At 45.5% G+C, this 25,744-nt stretch overlaps 1 long non-coding RNA gene across 1 annotated transcript; it reads left to right on the forward strand.

Moving 5' to 3' along the window:
* The first annotated feature begins 3,227 nt into the window (after positions 1-3,227).
* On the forward strand, positions 3,228-9,421 carry LOC144785635 (uncharacterized). The gene is made up of 3 exons (XR_013602001.1): positions 3,228-3,330; positions 5,447-5,513; positions 9,353-9,421. It is a non-coding gene; the product is annotated as an uncharacterized LOC144785635 (long non-coding RNA).
* The last annotated feature ends 16,323 nt before the right edge of the window (positions 9,422-25,744 follow it).

The raw sequence follows: 25,744 nt of genomic DNA on the forward strand, positions 1-25,744 counted from the left end.
TAATAAGCGTGCAATTTCTTTGTCTTATGTATTTGATGTTTATCATTCTTGTTTTTTTCTTTATTTCCCTCTTTAGGTCCGCCCGTCCACGAATCATATCAAGGTTTCGTTTCCCTTCTCTTCCCCGTCCGGATGTGGTTCGGACCCCCCGTTTTCAGGTGTTTCATCTTTTCATGTGTTGTTCATGCGCCAGTCTCTCTTTCGTTCTTTGTCCCCTCAGGTATGTTTTCTCAGTCGTCCTTTTGGATATGTACTGTCCTCTCTTCTTGCTATCCTCTCTCCTTTTTACTCTTCCCTTCTTCCTTATACTCTTCTTTTTTCTTCCTATATTTGACTGTCTCTTCTTCATATCCTATCTTCTTCTTTCTACCTCTATTTTGTTTCCTATTTCACTGATGCTGGAAGATGTCTGTTACTGTCTTATTTCCTCTCAATTCTCCACTAATCTCACTCTATTTCTATATTCCTTATCATTTCATCCCATTACTGTCATCTATCTCGTATAATTTTTTTTAATTATTCTTTTTACATTTTATGCTCAATTGTATTTTTCTTACAAATTATACTGTTGTATCTACATTGTTAATCTTTTCCATTTAGAGTTATTTTTATTATCTTTCCTCTTCACTTATTAATTGGTAATGTTTATACTGAACAGTTATATATTCTTTACACTTTAAGTTTCTTTGATGAGCATAGTATCGATTGACACATATTTCCAAGTTTTGATTACAAAGATGTTTCATACCCCATCTTTTTCCTTTCCTTTCCCTTCCTTTCCTTTTCCCTATTTCCCTAAAAAAAGAAAAAAATATATAAATAGCTTTCTTCTCTTTTTTGCTGCCTACTATATTTTGCTGACTTATTACTCTTAAGTGGTAATTCTCTAGGCTCTTAATATATGTTACTGATTTGTTTTATTTGAATAAAGCTTTTTAAACTTAAAAAAAAAGGAAATAAATAAATAACCGTGACATATATTTTAATGATCAAAGCAGGATTTACCAGGCATGCACATTTAATTAGAACAGTAATAGGGACCCTTTGTAGTTTAACGCATGTCAGATAAAAATATAATCTTTATTGGAACAAAGAAATGGTACTATTGACTTTGAATTGCTGCAGCATGACGATGTACTTTTAATGCACAAGGGTGCCTAAAAGAAAAAGAAAGAAAAAAGCATTGTCATAGCAAAGTATTGGCCTTCATGCCCTGGCAATGAAATGTCATCACTCACAGTGCAAGATAGTTAGGGCCCCATTAGGATGGCGGGCGGATCGCCCCCGCTGGGCCGGCGGTAGTCACCGCCGGCTCGGCGGGGGCGATCCGCCCACCATCCTTTCAGCAAAGACCCCCTGCCACATTATGATGGCTGGGGGGTCCCGGGTGGACGGAAAGACCGGCTGCTGCTTAAAAGGGTTCAATATGGTAGCGGTGTCTGTTAGACACCACCAGCCATATTACAATGTGGCCGGGAACATGCCTTTCCGTGGCGGCAATGCATGCTGAGTTTACATGCGGGGGCCCGTTACGGGCCCCCAGGGTGTCTGGGGGTGCACATGAGGGGTACCTATGGTACCCCCCTGCATTCAATATGCAACATGGCAGGCACCGCGTGGTGCCTGACACGTTGTGCATTGAAAAGAACAACCTGCTTTTAGCACCGTCCGCCGCAATGTCACAAATGCGCCATGCGCCCGCCAGTGTGGCGGGCGCATCCTAATTGGGAGTGCGGGACCGCCGCACCCTCAGCGGGCGGTCCTGTTTCCCGGGGGTATGTCCTCCCGCCATACTAATGACCCCCTTAGTTCCTGAAGTGGCCTAACCATTATTCGAACAGACCAATGAGATGGAGAGAGTTTAAGCAAACAAGTATGCGTTTATATATGGATGTAGGTATTGTTTTAATATTTATTTGCTTGATGCTGTAAGATAGCTAAAGTTGTCTAGGCCAGATCTAAAAATATAAAAGGCTTTGATGAACAGAGTGTGTTTGCAGAGTTAAGCTATACCCTTAAACAAGAGTGGTATGAAAAAGAGCTAGAACAGGAGGCGTGTGCTGCATGTGATGAATTTAAATGGCATACACAGCTAAATATTGCACAATATATACGTTTGATTTGAAAAAAAAAGCTGTAAATTCAGTAAGTTGTTTTCCTGACAGCAAAGCAAAATAAACAAATTTGCAAAGGTGATTACTATATAGCACTGTACTTCTGTGGCGACAGGCTCACGCCTGCAAAGAACATGCAGTTCCTATACAAAAAAAGTCAGGAACCAACAGCTAAAATGCTATTGTGTCAGCCAAGCAAAATCATCAAAGCAAATACAAACTATAGGCATCATGCTGAACCTGCAGCCTCATTAAAGGACTACTTGATCAAAAAGAACTAATGGGCACTCAATTTGAACATCTGCCAAAAAAACTATCGCTTTCATGGATAGCACATCCAAACTAAGGCAAAACCAGGAAAAACACATACAAAGCAGTGGTTAATGTGGGCTTACTGGAAGCCACTCTCTTTTTAGGTTTCGACTTTTGGCGAGGGGCAAAGCCCCTCCCAGTCGAAATCTTTTGTTGTTAGTAGTGAGGTTAGGACAGCCTCTGTTTCCAATTGGCTAGCTCCATAAATGGAGGCTAGCCATTGGGAGACAGAGGCTGTCAATCGCGCTTTCTCGGGGAAAACGCGATTCGGGGGCGTTTCTCTGGCTTTTTTTAAGCCCCGCCCCTTTGTCCCGGGCCGCGCTGCCATTGGCTGCCGGCCCGGGACACCCCCATGACGTCATTTCCCGGGCCGCGCTCTGATTGGCTGGCCGGCCCGGGACCTGACTTGTTATCTAGTGTTGCGACTGTCTGAGAATAATACGGAACTTCAATTTAGAAACGTGGGTCGGACTTAACAATTAGCGAAACCTACTTTATTACAAACCACTGAACTCGTAATAAAACATTTAAATTTTAAGAAATAAGAGGATTATATGTAAATTAAATTTATAAAAAATATTTTACTTTCACCTTTTACGGATTTACTTTGTGTTGACAAGCCAGGGATAAGCCATCTACTTTACAGTGTATACTTTGTATACCGAGTTGATTATGCGAATCTGCATTCAATAAGAAAGTAGTCATTTCTAAGATGACTGCTTCATTCTTCTATGGTTGCCGCGCGGCTTTACAGGTTATGATTTCTAACCCAGTCCTTCTTTTGTTTTGTTGCTTGGGTCTATGGACGCTGACAGCATGGAGCGCGCAGAAGCTGGGATCATGGGACAAGCACAGTTTTTACCTGTCACCCACGTCATCTTTGATATGGACGGGCTGTTGCTGGGTCTGTAGCTCCGATTCCTTCTTTGCTTTTTAAATACACTATTATACCCCAGCCAGCTAGGAACTGAACATGCCTTTCAATTCACGTAAACAATCAGCTACTAGAGTCGAGCAGTTTACTGGGGGTGTTAAGTGAAGCCGCGTATTTTTTGTTTTTCTTTTCAGAGCTAAATACTTTTCTGTTTTTCTGAATTCAGTTGAAACGTGTACCTTTTCAACAGCGCACTTCCCTGGTTTTCTAATCTCTGCTGCCACACCCAAGCTTATTTTCCATTCATACTAAACCCTCCTGCGTGCACTGTGCAGGCGGAAGCCGGCGTTTCAGCAGAGCGTGTGCTTGCTAGCGCAGGTTCGGCACCATTTAAAACTGCCCTAATGTTAAATAGACATTAAGCTTAATTTGCAAAGGCGTTCGGAGTTTGTTTATGCTGTATCTACGTGCAGCGGGAAGTAAGTGATTGACCCTTTTTAAAAAAAAAAAAAAAAAACGGGCGAGTTAGTATTTCTTTCTAATTTAATTTGGGTCATCTATACTATTGGTTGTGGCTTAAATTTTACGCAGTAACAAACCTTTAGTTTTTCTGCTATGTTTTTGCTGCGCGTTTTCATAATTGAATGACGCGTTTTTATTGATCAGTCCCAGCCACAGTGGATTAGAAATTTAAGCAAAATAAATATGCTCCCCGGTTGTATGTTTTTAAATTCCCGCCCTGCCTAGCCCCCAGGTTCCAACTCGTGCCTCTTTCTTCCACCAGCCACACCTCCTGTCTCTCACTCCTGCATGCTCTTTTTCGTCTTTGCCTCCTCCCTTTTCAATTTTTCCTATCTTTCTGACTTTTGTGTGCCTTTCTCTTGCTGTGTCAGTCTGATGATGAAAAACCAAAGCCACAGTTCCAAAACAATCTGTGCCCACCAGGTATACCATCAGCATACATTAAGCAACGGGTCCTATTGCTGGCCACACAGGTGGGAAGTGTTACAGGAAAATACATTTACACAAGCGATTCTATTTTCAAAAGACGTATCTCATTCTGTTGAGTTCATGCATGCCCGTCAAACTCCTGAATACGCTTGCATCGATTTCCACATGGTAAGCTTTTAGCATTAAAAGTTTTAGTTAAAAAATGAAAGTTTACAACATACGCACGTAAAGCGTATCTAAATATCAAACTTGCGCAGTTCCAGTGCTCAATTCTTCATTGTGCTCAATTTACAGTGGGCGGCGAGAAGCTTCATTTACATCTTGAATTACCCTGAGGTCACCTGAACTTTGGACATCCAATAGAACATTGAGTTCTACCTGAGGGTGAATAACTGAAATGGCGAGGAGGGGAGGGGTAGTGAAATACATAACTATTTGCTTTCAAAAACATGAAAATGCCACATTTGGTGCTCGAAAACAGCACACGATGGCCTACCCCACGCCTCGTCGTTTTCGTGATACTTGAGAAGCTGGACATATGCTGTTTGCACAACGGCTAGCCACTTTGTTTATTTTGCTAATCTTATGTTTATTTCTTTGTTTTTCAGGTCCAATATGGCCCGTGGCGTCTCCGTGCAGCTGTGTGCACTGCTGTGCACGAAGTGGTCCCGATATGCTGCTCTTTTGCTGTTTGATGTAATCTATCTTTTTGATTTTTGCTAATCTTAGGTTTTTTTCTCTCTTTTCTAGGTACAACATGGCCCGTGGCGTCTCCGTGTAGCTGTGTGCACTGCTGTGCACGAAGTGGTTCAGACAGGTATGTATGCTGCTGTTTTGCTGTTGCAGTAAGGCATTTTGTTTATTTTGCTAATCTTATGTTTATTTCTTTGTTTTTAAGTTCCAATATGGCCCGTGGCCTCTCCGTGCAGCTGTGTGCACTGCTGTGCATGAAATGTTTCAGACAGGTATGTATGCTGCTGTTTTGCTGTTGGAGGTAAGCCATTTTGTTTAATTTGCTAAACTTATGTTTATTTCTTTGTTTTTCAGGTCCAATATGGCCCGTGGCGTCTCCCTGCAGCTGTGTGTACTGCTGTGCACGAAGTAGTTCAGACAGGTATATATCCTGCTGTTTTTCAGTTAAGGTAAGGCATTTGGTTTATTTAGCTAATCTTATGTTTATTTCTTTGTTTTTCAGGTCCAATATGGCCCGTGGCGTCTCCGTGCAGCTGTGTGCACTGCTGTGTACGAAGTGGTTCAGACAGGTATGTATGCTGCTGTTTTTCAGTTAAGGTAAGGCATTTTGTTTATTTTGCTAATCTTATGTTTATTTCTATCACTCACTGCTGCATTCTCTCCTCAGCCTCTTACTGCACCATCCCTTCACTCTCTCCTCAGCTCCACTATACCGTCTCTTCACTGTTGCACTCTCCTCAGTCTCTCACTGCACCATCCTTTCACTGCTGCACTCTCTCCTCAGCCTCTCCCTGCACCATCCTTTCACTGATGCACTCTCTCCTCAGCCTCTCCCTCCACTGTCCCTTCACTGATGCACTCTCCTCAGCCTCTCCCTGCACCGTCCCTTCACTGATGCACTCTCTGCGCAGCCCCCCATTGCATCGTCGCCTTAACTGCTGCACTCTCCTCAGCCTCTCCCTGCACCATCCCTTCACTGATGCACTCTGTTCAGCCCCCATTGCATCGTCCCTTCACTGCTGCACTTTCCTCAGCCTCTCACTGCACCATCCCTTCACTGCTGCACTCTCCTCAACCTCTCACTGCACCATCCCTTCACTGCAGCACTCTCTCCTCAGCCTCTTCCTGCGCCATCGCTTCACTGCTGCACTCTCTGCTCAGCCCCCCATCCAGGCTGCAGCCCTCACTCCTCCACTGCACCATCACTCACTGCTGCACTCTCTCTCAGCCTCTCACGGTACTATCCATTCACTGCTGCACTCTCTTCAGTCTCTCACTGCACAATCCCTTCACTGCTGCACTCACTCATCAGCCTCTCCCTGCACCGTCCCTTCACTGATGCACTCTCTCCACAGCCTCTCCCTGCACCGTCCCTTCACTGATGCACTCTCTCTACAGCCTCTCCCTGCACCGTCCATTCACTGATGCACTCTCTGCTCAGCCTCCCATTGCATCGTCCCTTCACTGCTGCACTCCCTTCAGCCTCTCCCTGCACCGTCCCTTCACTCATGCACTCTCTCCTCAGCCCCCCATTGCATCGTCCCTTCACTGCTGTACTCCCTTCAGCCTCTCCCTGCACCGTCCCTTCACTCATGCACTCTCTGCTCAGCCCCCCATTGCATCGTCCCTTCACTGCTGCACTCTCCTCAGCCTCTCCCAGCACCGTCCCTTCACTGGTGCACTCTCCTCAGCCTTTTACTGCATTATCCCTTCACTGCTACGCTCTCTCCTCAGTCCCACTGTACAGTCCCTTCACGGCTGCACTCTCTGCTCAGCCCCCCACTGCACCGTCCTTTTAATGCTGCACTCTCCTCAGCCTCTCCCTGCACCGTCCCTTCACTTCTGCACTCTCTGCTCAGCCTCTCCCTGCACTGTCCCTTCACTGATGCACTCTCTCCTCAGCCTCTCCCTGCACTGTCCCTTCACTGCTGCACTCTCCTCAGCCTCTCCTTGCACCGTCCCTTCACTGATGCACTCTCTGCTCAGCCCCCATTGCATCGTCCCTTCACTGCTGCACTCTCCTCAGCCTCTCCCTGCACCATCCCTTCACTGACGCACTCTCTGCTCAGCCCCCCATTACATTGTCCCTTCATTGCTGCACTCTCTGCTCAGCCCCCCCATCCAGGCTGCAGCCCTCACTCCTCCACTGCACCATCACTCACTGCAGCACTCTCTCCTCAGCCTCTTACGGTACCGTCCCTTCACTGATGCACTCTCCTCAGCCTCTCACTGATGCACCATCCCTTCACTCTCTCCTCAGCTCCACTATACCGTCCCTTCACTGTTGCACTGTGCACCCTCCCTTCACTGCTGCACTCTCTGCTCAGCCTCTCCCTGCACCGTCCATTCACTGATGCACTCTCTGCTCAGCCTCCCATTGCATCGTCCCTTCACTGCTGCACTCTCCTCAGCCTCTCCCTGCACTGTCCCTTCACTCATGCACTCTGCTCAGCCCCCCCATTGCATCGTCCCCTCACTGCTGCACTCTCCTCAGCCTCTCCCTTCACCGTCCCTTCACTGGTGCACTCTCCTCAGTCTCTCACTGCACCATCCCTTCACTCTCTCCTCAGCTCCACTATACCGTCTCTTCACTGTTGCACTCTCCTCAGTCTCTCACTGCACCATCCTTTCACTGCTACACTCTCTCCTCAGCCTCTCCCTGCACCGGCCCTTCACTGATGCACTCTCTCCTCAGCCTCTCCCTGCACCGTCCCTTTATTTCTGCACTCTCTCCTTAGCCTCTCCTTGCACCGTCCCTTCACTGCTGCACTCTCCTCAGCCTCTCCTTGCACCGTCCCTTCACTGATGCACTCTCTGCTCAGCCCCCCATTGCATCGTCCCTTCACTGCTTCACTCTCCTCATCCTCTCCCTGCACCATCCCTCCACTGGCGCACTCTCTGCTCAGCCCCACCCCCCCATCCAGGCTGCAGCCCTCACTCCTCCACTGCACCATCACTCACTGCTGCGCTCTCTCCTCAGCCTCTTACGGTACCGTCCCTTCACTCTCTCCTCAGCTCCACTATACCGTCCCTTCAAACTCTCTCTCTCACTACCTCACTCTCACTACCCCACTCTCTCTTTCACTAACTCAGTATCTCTCTCACTACCTCACTATCTCTCACACTACTGCACTATCTCTCATTCACTCTCTCTCTACCTCAATCTCTACCTCACTACTCAACTCTCTTTCTCACAGCATCACAATATCACTACCACAGTAACTATCTCTCTAACACACTACTTCACAACTTCACTCTCTCTATCTCACTACCTTACCCTCTCTACATCACTACCTCACTCTATCTATTACTATCTCACTATCTCACTGCCTCACTATATCATGACACTCTCAAAAATTCACTACAACACTCTCTCACTACCTCACAACTTCATTCTCTCTCTCTCTCTCTCTCTCTCTCTAACTCACTGCTTCACTCTCTCTCTATCTCACTACCTCACACTTTCTCTATATACTACCTCACTCTATTTCTATCTCACTATCTCTCTCTCACTATATCACGACACTCTCTCTAAAGTTCACTACATTACTCTCTCACTACCACACAACTTCACTCTCTCTCTAAATCACTACTTCACTCTCTCTCTTTCTCTCTCTCTCTCTCTCTCTCTCTCTCTCTCTCAAATACACTAACTCACTTTCACTCTCTCATACACTATCTCACTCTCTCTCTAGCTCACTACTTCACAACATCTCTCTGTTTCTATCTCAATACAGCACAACAACTCTCACCCTCACTACCTCATTCTTTCACTACCTCACTCTCTCTCACTACCTCACTCTATATCTACTTCACTCTCCCACAAAACAAAAATAACTACATCACTACTCAAATTATATCTATAACACTATCTCACTCTCTCTCTCACTAACTCTCTCCATAACATCACTCTATCTATTTCCATATCACTCTCACTACCTAACTATAACACAAGTCACTCACTCAAAAAATAACTACAACACTCTCTCGCTGACTCACTCTCTATCTCACTAGCTCACAAGTTCATTCTCTCTCTCCAACTCACTACGTCACTCTCTATCTCACTAACTCACTCTCTCTCTCTTTCTATCTCACTAAGTCACTTTCACTCTCTCTTAAACTACCTCAGTCCTTCTCTATCTCACTATGTCACAACATCACTCATTGTTTCTATCTCACTACCACCAAAATCACTCTCCATCACTAACTCACTCTTTCACTACCTCACTCTCTCTGTCTCACTCTATCTACCTCACTCTCTCTCTCACTACCTCACTCTCTCTATTTCTATCTCACTAAGTCACTTTCACTCTCTTTCACTACCTCACTCTCTGTCTCTGTTTTCGTTCAGAGGTAAGCCATTTTTTATTTTTTTTTGCTAATCTTATGTTTATTTTCTCTTTTCTAGGTTCAACATGGCCTGTGGCGATTCCCTTCAGCGATGTGCACCGCTGTGCACGGAGTTGTTCAGACAGGTATGTATGTTGATTTTAGTTTATGTTAGAGGTAAGGCATATTTTTATTTTTACACTGCACTGTCCTTTTACTGCTGCACTCTCTCCTCAGCCTCTCCCTGCGCCATCGCTTCACTGCTGTACTCTCTGCTCAGCCCCCCCCCCATCCAGGCTGCAGCCCTCACTCCTCCACTGCACCATCACTCACTGCTGCACTCTCTTCTCAGCCTCTCACGGTACCATCGCTTCACTGATGCACTCTCCTCAGCTTCTTACTGCACCATCCCTTCACTCTCTCCTCAGCTCCACTATACCGTCTCTTCCCTGTTACAGTCCCTTCACTGCTGCACTCTCTGCTCAGCCCCCACTGCACCGTCCTTTTAATGCTGCACTCTCCTCAGTCTCTCACTGCACCATCCTTTCACTGCTGCACTCTCTCCTCAGCCTCTCCCTGCACCATCCTATCACTGATGCACTCTCTCCTCAGCCTCTCCCTGCACTGTCCCTTCACTGATGCACTCTCCTCAGCCTCTCCCTGCACCGTCCCTTCACTGATGCACTCTCTGCTCAGCTCCCCATTGCATCGTCCCTTCACTGCTGCACTCTCCTCAGCCTCTCCCTGCACCGTCCCTTCACTGATGCACTCTCTATTCAGCCCCCCATTGCATCGTCCCTTCACTGCTGCACTTTCCTCAGCCTCTCACTGCACCATCGCTTCACTGCAGCACTCTCTCCTCAGCCTCTCCCTGCACCATCGCTTCACTCTCTGCTCAGCCCCCCCATCCAGGCTGCAGCCCTCACTCCTCCACTGCACCATCACTCACTGCAGCACTCTCTCCTCAGCCTCTTACGGTACCGTCCCTTCACTGCTGCACTCTCCTCAGCCTCTCACTGCACCATCCCTTCACTGCTGCACTCTCTTCAGTCTCTCACTGCACCATCCCTTCACTGCTGCACTCTCTCCTCGGCCTCTCCCTGCACCGTCCATTCACTGATGCACTCTCTGCTCAGCCTCCAATTGCATCGTCCCTTCACTGCTGCACTCTCTTCAGCCTCTCCCGGCACCGTCCCTTCACTGGTGCACTCTCCTCAGTCTCTCACTGCACCATCCCTTCACTGCTGCACTCTCTCCTCAGCCTCTCCCTGCACCATCCCTTCACTGATGCACTCTCTCCTCAGCCTCTCCCTGCACCGTCCCTTTATTGCTGCACTATCTCCTTAGCCTCTCCTTGCACCGTCCCTTCACTGCTGCACTCTCCTCAGCCTCTCACTGCACCGTCACTTCACTGCTGCACTCACTCCTCCTCCCCACTGCACCGTCCCTTCACTGCTGCACTCTCCTCAGCCTCTCACTGAATTATCCCTTCACTGCTACACTCTCCCCTCAGTCCCACTGCACCGTCCCTTCACTGCTGCACTCTATGCTCAGCCCCCCACTGCACCGTCCTTTTACTGCTGCACTCTCCTCAGTTTCTCCCTGCACCGTCCCTTCACTGCTGCACTCTCTGCTCAGCCTCTCCCTGCACTGTCCCTTCACTGATGCACTCTCTCCTCAGCCTCTCCCTGCACTGTCCCTTCACTGCTGCACTCTCCTCAGCCTCTCCTTGCACCGTCCCTTCACTGATGCACTCTCTGCTCAGCCCCCCATTGCATTCACTCATCTATCCATCCTTTCCCTCATCATTCCATTCACCCCTTCACTCATCCATTCATACTTTCACTAATCCATCCAGCTATGGCTTCCTTGTATAACACATTTTGTCTGCAAAATGCCTGTAATATACATTAAAAATAAATTAAAAAATAAACTATTTCCAAGATTGTCTTTAAAAATTAATCTAAGTGATGAGCGCAAAAATCTGTAGAACAGAGCTGGCTCTTTCACACCACACCTCCCCTTCACTCCCACCCCCTTTGAAAGGCTGGGGCCCTGGGCCAGAGTCCACTTTGCAGATGCCTTAAAAGTTCTCTGAAAAAGTAGAGCTAACTCTCCCAGGAGGGGGTTAATTCACAGCGCTGAAATGCTTCAGCTGCAGTGGGAGGCAAGGGGTCTCCTCTACTAAAACTGAAAGCGTGTCTAACTTTTTGTAAGGCGAAACCGTTGCATTGTAAATGCTTGTTTTTTTTATTTATAAAAAATCCACAGTATCAAGCCAATTTATACAAACAAATCACAAACCGAGGTACACTAAAGCGAAGAGAACTGAGAAAAGAGAAAAATAAAAAGCCAATCAACTTATAACCTACCCCAAAAAACATTAATTTCATCCGGTCAAATGCTCAAGCACAGTCCCCCAAATATATATGCCTAACTTTCGCTTTCTTGGTCCTTTGACAGAATATAAACTAAATTTCATATTAAATGTATTATTAAACCTTGCATGCCACATTTGAAAAGATGGTGCCTCCGGGTGTAGCCATGTGAAAGCTATGCACAGCCATGTAATAGCCACAGCGATAAACACAAGATATCGAAACCTATACATCAATCTCCCAAGCAGTAGATCTTCCCCGATCCCAAGCAAGATAATACAAGGCGATATTTTTATAGCTACCCCAGTGATCTCTGATAACACCCACTCAATATGCTGAATAAGCACCATTAATTTAGTACAGGAGTAGAAAACATGGAGGATATTGGCATCATCTGTGCAACATCGGAAACATTTCCGATCATATACACCCCCACCCCATTTCTTCGTCTTTGCAGGAGTATGATACAAATTGAATATAGTTGTATCGTTTTATATTGTTGTGTTTTAAATTCGCCGCCATAAGAATTTTCCCTGCTGTAACAATCGACTCCTCTAAGGAAACAAGTGGTTCTGCCAAAACATTCCCCCATTTAAGATTGTGTTTCTCTAGATCATCCACTTTGGTAGTTGCTGCTCTTTATAGAGAACCCCGATTCTTTCTTGACGTCTAATGATTTAGACTATCTTATGTTGTTTTAACATTGTTAGATATTTATTTAGGAAATCACGTATCAGCAGAAACTTAAAGAATTGGCTTTTGGGAAACTGATATTTGTCCGCCAAGTTTGAAAGAGAGGAGAGGGAGCCCCCAGCCTCCATAAGATGCCCCAATTGCATTATACCGGCCGATTTCAAATCTTCCAGCTATATGGCCGTGAAATATCGAGGGAAGGCTCCCTACGGCAGACAATGGTGTATAAAAGTATAGCCCATCAATCTGAAGCTTTTTCAGTACAGACTTCCAAACCTTGTAGACTGCGCCAATATTTTAAAGCGGTTTCTTTTATAATAACTGCCATCAATTTTCTTAAACAGACAGCTTTTGGCCTCAGACCCCAATACCGTCTGATAAATTGACGGAGCCTCAGCAAGGTTATCAAAACCTTCCACAGTCAATATTCTGCGTATATTTGCTAACATGCAAGCATAATAATATAATACAAAGTCAGGAACTGACCACCCCCCCCTTTATCATACGGCAAATCATATACCATGCCACTTGCCATGGTTTTCAGGGGGCCCATAGGAATCTAAAGCAGAGTTGTTGAAGCTGTTGTAATTGCGGTGAGATATCTCCAAAGGTACAGATCTGAAAAAATATAGTACTGTTGGCAGTATGTTCATTTTAAGAACATTGGCTCTACCTTCCAAAGACAAATAGAGGCATTCCTATCTCCCGGGGGCTTGTTTGATGTTTCCAGTAATGGCCCCCCAGTTTACATCAACAAGCTCTTTCAAGCACACCCGTATCTTAATACCCAGCTATGTAACTTTGTCAACCACTCTCAGATCACTATCCATAATATGGTTAGTACAAAGAATCTGGGTTTTAGACGAGTTAAGTTTATAGCCAGAGAGACAACGAAAATTTGTGTGCTAGATCTTCAATTTCAGGTAGAGCCATCACAGGATCCGATGTTACTATTGCTCCATCATCCACATACACGAAGTCAAAGAACTGATCCTGCCCTACCATAAATGGTCTTATCCTGGAGCTTCTCTCCAGCATCTCCAAAAAGGGGTTGTTGTACAGCGTGAATAAAAGCAGGGATCATGGGCACCCCTGGCGTGTACCTCTAGAAATCCAACTCTAGAAGGTCTCGAGACTCCACTTGGGCAATGTTGAGCAGGGTGATAGCAAAATGATTCACAGTTCCCTTTCTGGGGATAAACCCATGGTGTCTTAAAGAAACCAATGGGGATATAACCATAGCCAATCGACTGGCAAGTATTCTGCCATAGATCTTCCCATCACAGTTGGTGAGTGGAAGCCACTCTCTCTTTGTACTATTTTTGAAGAATTGAGGACATGATGTCTTCCAGACAGCTAAAACTGTTTGTAACCCAATCTTAAAATAGCTGTCAGGCTGGTCAGCTTCTAGGTTTTTCTAAACATGAGCTAAACACTTTCCTGATCTCACCTGTTTTGTGGCACAACTCCATTTCCTCAAAAACTCTAGCAAACTGCACCCAGAATCCTCTTACTGGGATGTACAATTAGTCATTCTCACTGCATCTACAATCCCCGACTCTGCAGCTGGTACAGGTACTCAAGATGTCCAAGTATGGCCTACGCAAAGTGATATCTCACCATCCTTTTCCCTAACAATGAGCAACATTTGATGCTTCTTAGGGTCAAGCGGTTGCACCTCTACTGGAAGCACAGTAGGCATTTGCCTAATAGTACTTTGTAAATAAACAATAAGAGAGTGATTCCAAATGATAAGCATTACCTGAGGAGTCACAAAGTGTTTTAAGAAGAACCCTCACTCACCAACCTAGTTGGTGACATGCTTCATCATTGGGTTCACACCCGAGGGGGTCACAGTAAAAACATACGATATGACATGAATGCCTTGATTTGTGCTTTCTCTTTCAGAATTTATTTTCTTTCAGATAACGCTGAAGGTCTAAAACCATGAGTTTATGGTAACTATTGTCACAGGTGAGGGTGCACTTTAATGTGTACATACCCCCGTGGCATACCTGGTCCTGATGAAAGTTTCGCTAATTGCGTTCGGAGGCTGAAACATGTAGACCGGCCATCACTCATTTACTTCAGGATATCATTGGCCAATTTAACCAGTTAAAACATCCACCATCACCATCTTGCCTTACTTCTCCACTATTAAACTTGTTTTAGGATAAGTAAAGGCAATTTTAACATTCATGGTGTTATTACTCACTTACTGCACATTCCAAATAAAACCCACTCCGCTGTAATCAGGCGTCGCAGCACACCGGAGAGGCATTCGGTCCCTCGGCTGGGAACCCTATGATGAAGCATGTCACCAATTAGGTTGGTGAGTGAGGGTTCTTCTTAAAACACTTTGTGACTCCTCAGCTAATGCTTATTATTTGGAACCACTCTTACATTGTTTATTTATTAATTACAAGGGGACCAAGAGTAGCTCCACCATAAATTCCCTTTCTCTCTCTGTGTTTCTATTATAATAGTTCTTTGTGCCACATCCAGCTCTGCCTGTCTATCTTCTCATTTACCGCCTACTTCTAAATGGCTAGAGTTGAATTTAGTGACACATATGATGTACAGTGGACTTTGAAGCAACATCCTTAAGGTACCTGGCTTGATACCTTGATTCTGTATCAACCCTTGTCAATTTGTTCCAGCGCTACTTATATGTTCCAGAAACAAATATTGAGCCTGGTGCATGAAAGTTTAATCTGGAAACCACAAAATACCTCTTAAGTGTGAATAAGATGAAATGAGACAAGTGGGTTTGTAATTTAGGGAGCAGGCCAAGGTAAGTTTTGCACAAGGTATTCTGGTTTATATGGCTATAATTAAATGTTTGCTAAAATATTATTGTTCTATTTTATTATGCCTTGTTTCTTTAATTACTTTGATTTGCAATTTATTTGTGTTTAAATGCCATATATTAACTCTTGCCATGATGTGTGGACATTCTACATTCCAGGTGGAGAGTCTCTGGAGGAATTGCCTAGAGCGGTTGGCATGTACTGTGCTGCAACCTAATAAGCTTATTTTGTATATTCTGCGCCTTTTGGAACTCTTCTCTACAAGTATTAATCTCACTTCACAATGCTATAATGTTATATAGCTTAATGCTGGAATTCATGATGAATCAATGAATGAAAAGCAACTTGTACCACAGTCAAAGTGTGTTGTATGATTTTGTCTATTCCTGCATGAATACCAGTTTTCAACTTTTTTTTTAACACTGCGATAGTGTCCACTGCGTGAAGCTGCAAGGGTAGCTTTTTGCATGTCACTGGTCCTAGATAGGCTCCAGAGCAGTGAATTTTGGGGATCTTAGCAGGGCGGCTGTTAGCAGACCGCAAATTTCTTGAAGGGGTGGGGAAGCTGAGCCTTGTTCTGAGGTAACCCGCACCTGTCTGCTAAACTGCTCCTTGAACCAACACTAATGCCTTAAACATGTTTTTCCCTATTGTGTTTATTAGCACTTACAATTAAGTAAGGCAAAGAAAGCTAAAGGAATTTGCCCAAAGGCCAAATAATATGGCTGTGTAGAGTAAGATAATATTAAAAATCAATAAGTTCATTGTTTTTTCATATAAGGTTTCCGAGCAGCCGTCTCAAGAACCACTATTTCATTCAGTATGCTCATTTTTTGTGGGCATGTAATATATGTAATACTAGCTTACCCGTTGCGCATTGCTGCGATCTCAGAAGAAAGGAAATTTAAGGAAGCTTGTTATGATAACATTTAATTTACATTGTGTCATTTTTACTGAAGCTTATTCATTTTAATATTGAAAACATTTTAAACTGTTGTTTTAATTCTGTTTATTTATTCGAGTGCTTGTGGATACACGGTATTTTTTGTTTTTCCGTCTGGTGCATATACGAATCAATCAGAAGGTTTTCCGACGCGTGAGCTGGCCACATACAGTTGTCCATGTGAGAAGCACGGATTCTCCAAATCTAGGGCCCTATTAGGATGGCGGACGGACCTGCGTCCGTCCGCCACCCCCGAGGAAGAGGGACCGTCCGCATGGGCAGCGGCGGTCCCTCCATGGCAATTAGGATGTGACTGCCACCCTGGCAGTCACATCCCCTACATTTAACATTGCGGCGGATGCTGCTTCAAGCAGCACCCACCGCAAGGTTAAAAAGTGCATGTTGACCCCCCATGTGCAACCCCCACCCCCCCTTCACCCCTGGGGGCCTGCAACGGGCCCCCAAAGACAAGACCATATGCCTTTCCGCTGTGGAAAGGCATGGAACCGCCGCCATCCTAATATGCCTGGCGGTGTCTGATAGACACCGTCAGGCATGCTAGAACTTTTCCGCCGCGGTCGGAAGGCGACCGTGGCGGAAAAGCTGCGGACGGAAAAAATATCCCCCCGCCATCCTAATCTGACGGGGGGTACTTCTTCAGTCCGCAGCGGTTAATCCGCATCCTCTGGCCTGGCGGTGGCTTCCGCCGGCCCGGAGGATGCGGATTATCCGCAATCATAACCGGCAGTTTTCCGACGCGTGAGCTGGCCACATACAGTTGTCCATGTGAGAAGCACGGATTCTCCAAATCTAGGGCCCTATTAGGATGGCGGACGGACCTGCGTCCGCCCGCCACCCCCGAGGAAAAGGGACCGTCCGCATGGGCAGCGGCGGTCCCTCCATGGCAATTAGGATGTGACTGCCACCCTGGCCAACCAGGCGAGGTCGCCCCCACACACCACTGCTTCTGCCTAGTTTTGCTGCCTGCCTAGCCTTGTGCTCTTGCCCTTCGTTTTTATTTTCCTTTTGCCTCCGTTTTTTTACTCGCTCCCTGAACGACCCAGCCGCCGCTGAGCTGCCCTCGGACCTCCTTTGCCCCGCCCCCTCCTGCCCATTCGCCGCCCCACTCCCGCCACCCAGCTGCTCCTCCCTCCCGGCTCCTCACTTATGACGCCCACGCGAACGCGCGGCGGTCACGCACAGTGGGCGCGCCGATTGTGCGCCAAAGGCAAGCCCGTCTGCGCCCGTCCGCGCCCAGCGCCAGGACCCCTGGCCCCCACCGTTGCGAGACCACCCGACAGACCTACAACGCCGCCGCCCTCAACGCACTCAATGCCGGCCGGAACCCCGCCTGCTGCTGGGCCACCCCGAGACGCATCCACGGACCCTTCACCTGCAAGGCCTGCAAGTTCACCTGCCTCCGAACCTGCACCGCACCCGCCAAGCCAAGCACCAGCCAGACCCACCTCAAGTGCATCCTGCTCAACACCCGCTCCATCCACAGACACGCCATCGAACTCTGGAACCTGCTCGACACGACTTCACCAGACGTCGCCTTCCTCACGGAAACATGGATGAGCGCCTCCTCTGCACCCGACATCGCCATCGCCATCCCAGACGGATACAAGATCACCCGGAGGGACCGCATCAACCAGGAGGCATCGCCATCGTATACAAGAACACCATCCGCATCACGACCGACTCCAACGACACCTTCCCCGCTGCAGAGCACCTCCAGTTCCAGATACACGCCGACCCAAAGACGACACTCAGAGGCACCCTCGTCTACAGACCCCCGGGACCACGTACACAATTCAGCGACAACATCACGGACTTCATCAGCCCGTACGCCCTCCCCTCCGCTGACTACATCCTCCTAGGGGACCTCAACTTCCACCTGGAGAACAACAAGGACCGCAACACCGCTGCCCTGCTGGACAACCTGGCCAACCTCGGACTCAAGCAACTGGTCAACACCCCCACCCACTACGCCGGCCACACGCTTGACCCCGTCTGATAGACACCGCCAGCCATGTTAGAGCTTTTCCGCCGCGGTCGGAAGGCGACCGTGGTGGAAAAGCCAGAAACCTTCGCGGGAGTGTACTCAACAACTTCGCAAAGTTTCATGCCGATCGGATGAATGGTGTAGTAATGCATAAAGGACAAACAGACAGACATACTTTCGTTTTTATATATATAGATTAGAATGACAGCCATATTCACTGAGATGATTTAAAAATGTGTTCCCACATTAATATTTAATACATACAAAAGGAGTAAATCAAAGCAATATAGCTGCATTTGGCTATGCTCAGACTCAGAGCCCGATGACCTTTTGGCCTGATATTATTTCAAGGCGGAATCTTAGTTGAAACAAAGTAAATTTACATTTCGACCGCAGGCGCAAAGAAAGAACACCGGATGCCAGCAGGATTGGAAAATGGTGCCCATACAAAGATATGTGCCATCTAGCAAACAGGTATGTCAGAAGGTAATTATTCATTATTTATGAATCCATATTTGTTAAGCGTGAACATATCACCCCTTTTGGTTTCAAGGCGCTGGGGGCCGTCTGGGAGTTTAAGTGAGCTGTTGCCCAGAGTCATATGATGCTGAGATGTCGCAGCCGAGAATCGAACCATGAGCCCACACTCCAGAGTCAGCCTCTTTGGCCACTGCGCCACACCTCTCCCCTGGTGAGGGCAAAGGGGTGACCATTGCATATGTATGTATGTATATGCTATTTCTATAGCACAAACTTAGCCACAAGGCAGTGGAGCACTGTAAATGGTCAAAAATAGGCATATAGTCAACGAGTAATAAAAGAGGAGGAAGGAATTTTAGAGGAAGCTAGGCTGTAATTGTTGTCGATAATTCCCCGGCCTCATGTTTTTGAGGGCTCGTGCTTGTTCTGCAACATGTATTTGTACAATTTAAAGAATGTGTGTCATATTTTATTAATGACGAGCCAGATAACACAGCTAATACAACCAGATGGGGCCAGATGCTCGATCTGCCATCTTTTATCCTTCACTGTTGAATATTTTAGGCCTGAGTTATTAAGGCTTGAGCCGTTGCAATGTGTTGTATTAGTATTTACAAAAGGTGTTTGGAGCTGGAAAGGTGTCTTTTTCACAATGTAAAACATCATGACACTACTCTGTTTCGACTTTCACCAGGGGGAATATTACTGAGGAATTACTGGGGGTGTTACAGCATAACATCCAAAGGTTTTTAAAGCAAAGCCCTATCTCCTAAGACAGCAAGATAAGGCTTGGCATAAAAATAATGCCTCCTTGTAGCAAGGATTAACAAGGGAAAATATTTTCATTTCTGAAAAAAAACATGTATTGCAGTTCACAGAACATTTCCAAAGTGTGTGGTCCTTCTGAGTTTGTCTAGGCATAGGAATGTGTACTAGAAGGATAGGCTTCCAGTATAAAACCCAATCTAGAGAGAGCACATTCACCTCTGCACTATGGTTCACGGCTGTGTGTCTCACCAGGCAGCCTGTGTGTGCCTGTGCAAGGCTGACACCTGCAGCAGGTCAGTCTACATAGATATGGCACTGCACTGTGATTTCTCCCTTGCACAATGCAGTGCAGCACATGTGGTTGCTGCACTGCATTGCGTGAAAAATTTGTAAATCTGGCCCTAAGTGTGTTTGGCTCTGTACTTTGTTTCCCCGCTTGTACAATGTAGAGCAGCAAACCTGGTTTCTGCGATGTGTAAAAATTAGTAAATCTACTCTTTTGTTTTAAAGTTCAAACTACATCCTCATCCTATTCGCTTCCTGCTCCAGTTGGTTACCCAGCAGGGCCAGACTGGGAACAGCAACCAGACCTGGCAGATTGCTGCTCGACTGGCCCTGGGGGCACGGGGCAGGAGTGCCAGCAAGAAGCACCGCTCCTGCTTTTGTTACAGGGGGCCAATATTGCAGCACTGCCGCAAAACAGCCCAAAGCGACAACCCCCCCCCCCCCCCCCCCAAGGGCACAAAACAGTTCCCCACCCTTCCTGCCCAACGGGGAAATGCCCGGTGCCCACTACTGCCAGCCCGGCCCTGTTACTCAGGCTCCTCAATTGCTTCAGACATGCCTGATAAATGTATTTGTAGAACAATGGATCCTTGCAAATGCTCTGGCGTAGGATTGAGGACTCTGCTCCCCCTGTTAATATCGTAAAAATGATATAACTCCTGGAAAGGTAATACCAAGAGAGTGGAAACCACTCTACCTACACTGACTGCCCCTGCCCTCACAATTGTGCGTACAGAGAGCCGTGAACACACAAGTAGTGGCTTGGGGAGTTGGACAACAGTTAAAAAAATTACACTGGGCCCTGGTGTCTGTTATAGGGATTGTGGTGCTATTTGGCACTATTGTCAGAAAACAAGGTTAATAAGTACCACCAACTACAATATAATGGAGTCCCATGATCTAGTAAAGCTGAGGTCTGTGAATAAACTTACAAAGAAAAAATGAAAACAAGTGTTAAGGAACATCAGGAAACTCACGGCCTGGTGTACAAAAATGATATTTAGCATTTCGTAAATTGCGACAAATACCGAATCACAAAACAGGAATCACTAAATATGATGGAGTACCTTCCCCACAGGCAAATAGTGATTCATAATCATTTGTTAATACTGAATTGGAAACTGCAAATCTGTATGAGTCATAAATTACAACTATCACACTGGCAGCAAGTGATGATCTCACCCATGTCAGGAAGTACATTAACTTTAAGCTGCACAACAGCAACAAAACTTCTCTCCCACCAAAGGGAAAATCTGAAAGAACTCACAGCAGCAACAAAACTTCTCTCCCACCAGAGGGACAATCTGAAAGCACCATGTCCAGCTAAGAGTCACAGGAGGAGGTAGACGAGGGGAAAGCACACATTCAGCTTCCAATAGCTGGAAATGCTAGTGGAGGAGTGAGTCTCTAAACATAATAAGCTTTTTTGGGAAAATATAAATTTTGGTTCGAGAGACAACCAAAAAACAAATTTGGACAAGGATCCAGCAATGGGTTAATGCTGCTGATGACACAAAGAGGTTGGTGGAAGAAATCAGGAAGTGCTGGTATGACGTGCTTTCATGAAACAAGTAGAAGTTACCAAAAAAAAGAGAAGAAGCTGCAGGAACAAGCGAGGAACCTAACATAGAGCCACCACTCACCTGTATGGAATAATTAATTGAGATGACATTCCAGTCTGAAGCTATTTAACATAGACACGTCAGGTACTGTATCTGATGCTCCAGGTCTGCGATTTACAATGTATTTATAAAAATATATCTTTATGAAACTCTAACTTTAAAACTTAAAAGTAGCACTCCATTTGTTGATAAAGTAAATGTTATTCATTTAAAAAATACTCCAAGTACCATAGAATTAGGGAAGCAAGGTCAGTTGGGCAGTACTTAATTTGAGCCGGTGGTTTCTGGTGCTTGGCACCGGCACTTAATTGTCAACAACTGCACTTTTGACAGTCTGCCACAAGGTGACACTGTTTGGCTAATTTAGAGGTGACCACAGCAACAGTTAATTATTAAGTCAATATACACTAAGTGCTATTACCTGCTGCCCAAACCATTCTTAGAGCCTTGGAGGTCTAAAATAGTCGGAGTATGTTGGTTAGTAGTTGTGTTGTTACTATTATTGGCAGCGCTGGCAGCGGCAATGTGTTGTACAAGCTGCAGTGGCCTCCTGACAATAGCCCTGGTAGGTATTTTTTTTCCTTCAAATTAAGCACTATGTGATGGGTAGCAGTGTGGTATCCGGATTGGGAGATTACATTGAATCTCTGGGCATCACTGGAAGCTGGTCGGTCAGAAAGAACAAGCGGGTAGCAGAGATTGCGATGGCTTGTGGTGGGGAAACTGAGGAGGGCTCAAGTTTGAATGATACCTCGTTAGAAAGCCAGCTACATTAAGAAGCATGAGAAGTCAGAGTGGAGAAGGGCAAGGAAGGACCACACAGTGCTTAACACAAAGACCAACTGCTGGAAGTCAAAGGCATAAATAGTAAAACATACAATGGCAGTGTTTTCAAGAAGTTAAGATAAAACTGTTAATTATTTTGTTTAAACTTAAACATTATCTCTATTCTTGACTAATATGTTCAAAATGTACATGTTCTTCATCTTCAAATCAATCTGTGAACAAACTGAAAAGATTCTGTTTAGTACTCGATACATTTTCTTTAGTATTTATTCAGAAATATGTATGTCAGTTGTACTGTGAAAGAAGATGCTTGTTACTTCATCCCTGCCACACATCCCTCTGCAGCTCTTGCACCATCATGTCCTGGAGGTGGTAGCAAATCACAGTCATCAGTGGCATAACAAAGTCCCCCGCAGCCCTTGCAGTGAGAGGGGGTGTGGTCCAGGGGCCCCCTCAGCACAGTACCCTTGATTGAGAGTTCCTGAGTTAGTCCGGAGGGAGGCCCCTCCATGTACTTTGCAGGGGGGCCCTCTCAAGTTTCGTTACGCCACTGGCAGTCATCTATTATTTTGCAGAATATTGCTGGATCCTACTCCAGGGCACCCCACTTTTGTACGGGCATTGGAATCTGCCTTTATGAAGTCAAATGTCAGCTCAATAATGCTCCCTATTTGCTTGTGAACAGTATTGTACCTCTTTTGTGTAAGGGGTATGGGATGAAAGTAGATTGTCCTGATCCATGGTCTTAATGCATATACACTGTCACCTCAAAGTTAACAACTTTGTTTTAGAATGTATCAACTACTCCAATGCAGCTAACTAAGGTTAAATTAAAATAACCTAATTTCCTAACACTCATCCATCTCCAAGTTCTCCTCTTGCTAGTTGACCATATAGTCCACAGTGTCTAAGGATGTAGGAGCAGTGGGGCTGGTGAAAATTCAAAGTGGGAGCAGTGGCGGCTGATGACATTTCAAAGTGGTGAGGCGTAAAAGTTGGGGATGAGTTTTACTTAGCGAGTGAGCAAAGTGAGTGAGCCCAACAGAGGTGAAAGAAGTTCGGGGGTTTTACCAGGGAATTATTTGTTAAAAAGAGGGGCAAATGCTGTACTTTAAAGCTCATTTTGATAAAGAATTTAGTTAGAAAACAAGATTTATAACGCAATTCTGAACGTGTAGTCTTGAAATATTTAAAAACATTAAAGACTGCTCCATAGCTTACTGCATTAAATATGTTCAACAGTTCCTGCCTCAAAATGCCTATCAAGGTAAGTTCAGGTTGTTGGGAGTGTTTATGACAGAGCAGTATTGAGAACTCTGGACCCGAGCACCTATCAGTGGGTCATAAAGGAGTTCACGCTAGAGGCACATTCATTGCTAGGCCTCTGCAGACCACCTTGAAAATGGGAACATGCCAGTTGTTGGAAAACACATAACGGAGGTCAACAGTTGTTAAAATATGTACAGCAAGAGAGAAAAAGGAAATGCAGAGCTCACAGGTGAGTGAAGAGGGCATGGTGTGTGCATAGGGCAGATAGAGAAGTGAATGAGGTGAAACAAAGGGATGTATGACGTTACAACGCATGATTTTACCACGCATGCTGTTACAACGCAGTTTTTACAACGCAAACCTTTACAACGCATAGCGCTTTGGGGTGCTGGATAGTGAATAGTTTAATTTACTATTCCAACTCCAGTCCCCGTGGACACTAGGGAAGGTGTTGGATAGTAAATTAAATCTATTCCCTATCCTAGAGCGCCCCCCAGCGAAATGCGTTGTAATGGTTTTTGTTGTAAAACCTGCGCTGTAAAAGCACTGCTTTATAAAAGTTTCGTTGTAAAGGATGTTTCCCGAAACGAAGTATGCACAAAAAGGAAAGAATGGAAACTGTTGAGCAAAACAAGTACGCGAGAGACATGCAGATGCAAGATTCCAGAAGGAGAAAATTGGGTGCACGGTTATAACTGAGAAAAACTGCAGAGGAAAGTGGTGTGGAAGAGAGAATGGGAGTGATTGAGGGACTGTGATGATCAGTGTCACTTACACAGGCCTTCGTAATATTTGAGTCACATTAAATCTAATAAAGCAGTAGCTTTTTAAATAATGTTGATAGTAAACGTGATCACAAAATGGATTGCAGATGGGTTTAAAATCATTTCACCTATCTTCCTAAGATTCATTAAAGGCCCAATGGGAAAATTAACTTGGCTTTAAAACATAAGATAAAGTGCATCTGCAGGCCTCCCACCTCAGTGCTCTCACTATTCATGGCGTGCTGGTGCTGACCGTGTGTGTGTAACTTTGTATTAAATGCACAATGCTTATTTGTGTCCTCGGTAAAAAGAGAGGTCCAGTTGTCACTATGTGAGGCGCTCTTTTTTTTTTTTTTTTTTCTTTTTTTTTTTTTTTAATTCAAATCTTTTTTATTGAAGATTGGAGAAAATTGAAAACAAAGACAATACAATAAGTCTTCCAATGCATAGATGGATGTAGTGATGGCACAAGGACTCTTACAATAATCAATAATCAATAATCAAATCAAATGAAATGAGGCGCTCTTTAATACGTCTGGAAAATCGGAGATGTTCAGAAGGGCAGTGGCAGGCACCATATACAAAGAGCGGAGGGGTGGGGGAGAGGGAGCATGGGGGAGTGCGAGAGGGGTTGGGGGAGTTTTAAATTAATATTTTTTTTTAAAAGAAGCTACCTTAACCTGCTGCCGGCCACCTCCCGCTACTGCCTCGGTGCTGGGACTTCCCTGTTTCAGTAAGACACACTGTGACTAGGCGTTCCCACATGGATAGAGAGCGAGAGATCCTAAGACCAGTTGCACTCTCCCGAAATTCACATATATACACTAAAAGCACTGTGAATCGTTTTTTCCATGAGAGTGACCCTTTTTTTTTTTCCAAAGTATTTTATTATTTTATATAAGCAGATACATTAGCATTTCTGCTACGAGGTTAGCCAAATGTAGTTTGTAGAGCAGTGTTTACAGGCACTTTGAAATATATGTTTAGCTAATCCCCTCTGACTTGACTTGCTGGAAAATTAGGCAAAGGATGATAGAAAGAAATAAGCAAGAAAGAAAGGGGTGAAAGGAGGTTACAAGAGAGGTTCTGTAGTAATGAGACTAATTGGACTTATAGCCGCATGACAAAGCTGTCACCCCACTGGTTAGCTTGCGCAAGATTGGTAGCCATGTCAGCCCCCCTGACACCCCTTAGGTCCATGGTAGTAGTGCTCCAACTCGCTCGCCCCACCGCCCACTGGGGGGGAGGGGACTGGAATGGTTTCATGGGGGGTTGTAAGAGTCTAGGTATGTGTCATGTGACTTCCACATACCCCTGGTTTCTGGCCTCCAGGTGAGTTATGTAGTGCAATGTTATCCGCGCCTCTGAGGTGGGTATATATTCTGACTCCCAGGTACCCAAATATTTTGCATTATTCACCTCATTCACTTGATCGTGACATGCTTCATCATCGGCGCCTGGCCTGTTATCTCAGGTAAATTCCACATTGATTGTAATGACCATTGGGGTTTCTCTTTATGTTTCTCTCTTAAAGTAGATCTTTCAGGGCTGTTCCTCTCTTGAAGACAAACATATGTTTTTCAAGTTTCAGTTCTGCTGATGTAAGTGTATTCCAATGTCAAAGGACATCTTCTTTACCATGTTCGCATATGTTCTGTATGTGGTGAC

The sequence above is a fragment of the Lissotriton helveticus genome, chromosome 10 (assembly GCF_964261635.1).
Source record: "Lissotriton helveticus chromosome 10, aLisHel1.1, whole genome shotgun sequence".
In the NCBI taxonomy this organism is placed as follows: Eukaryota; Metazoa; Chordata; class Amphibia; order Caudata; family Salamandridae; genus Lissotriton; species Lissotriton helveticus.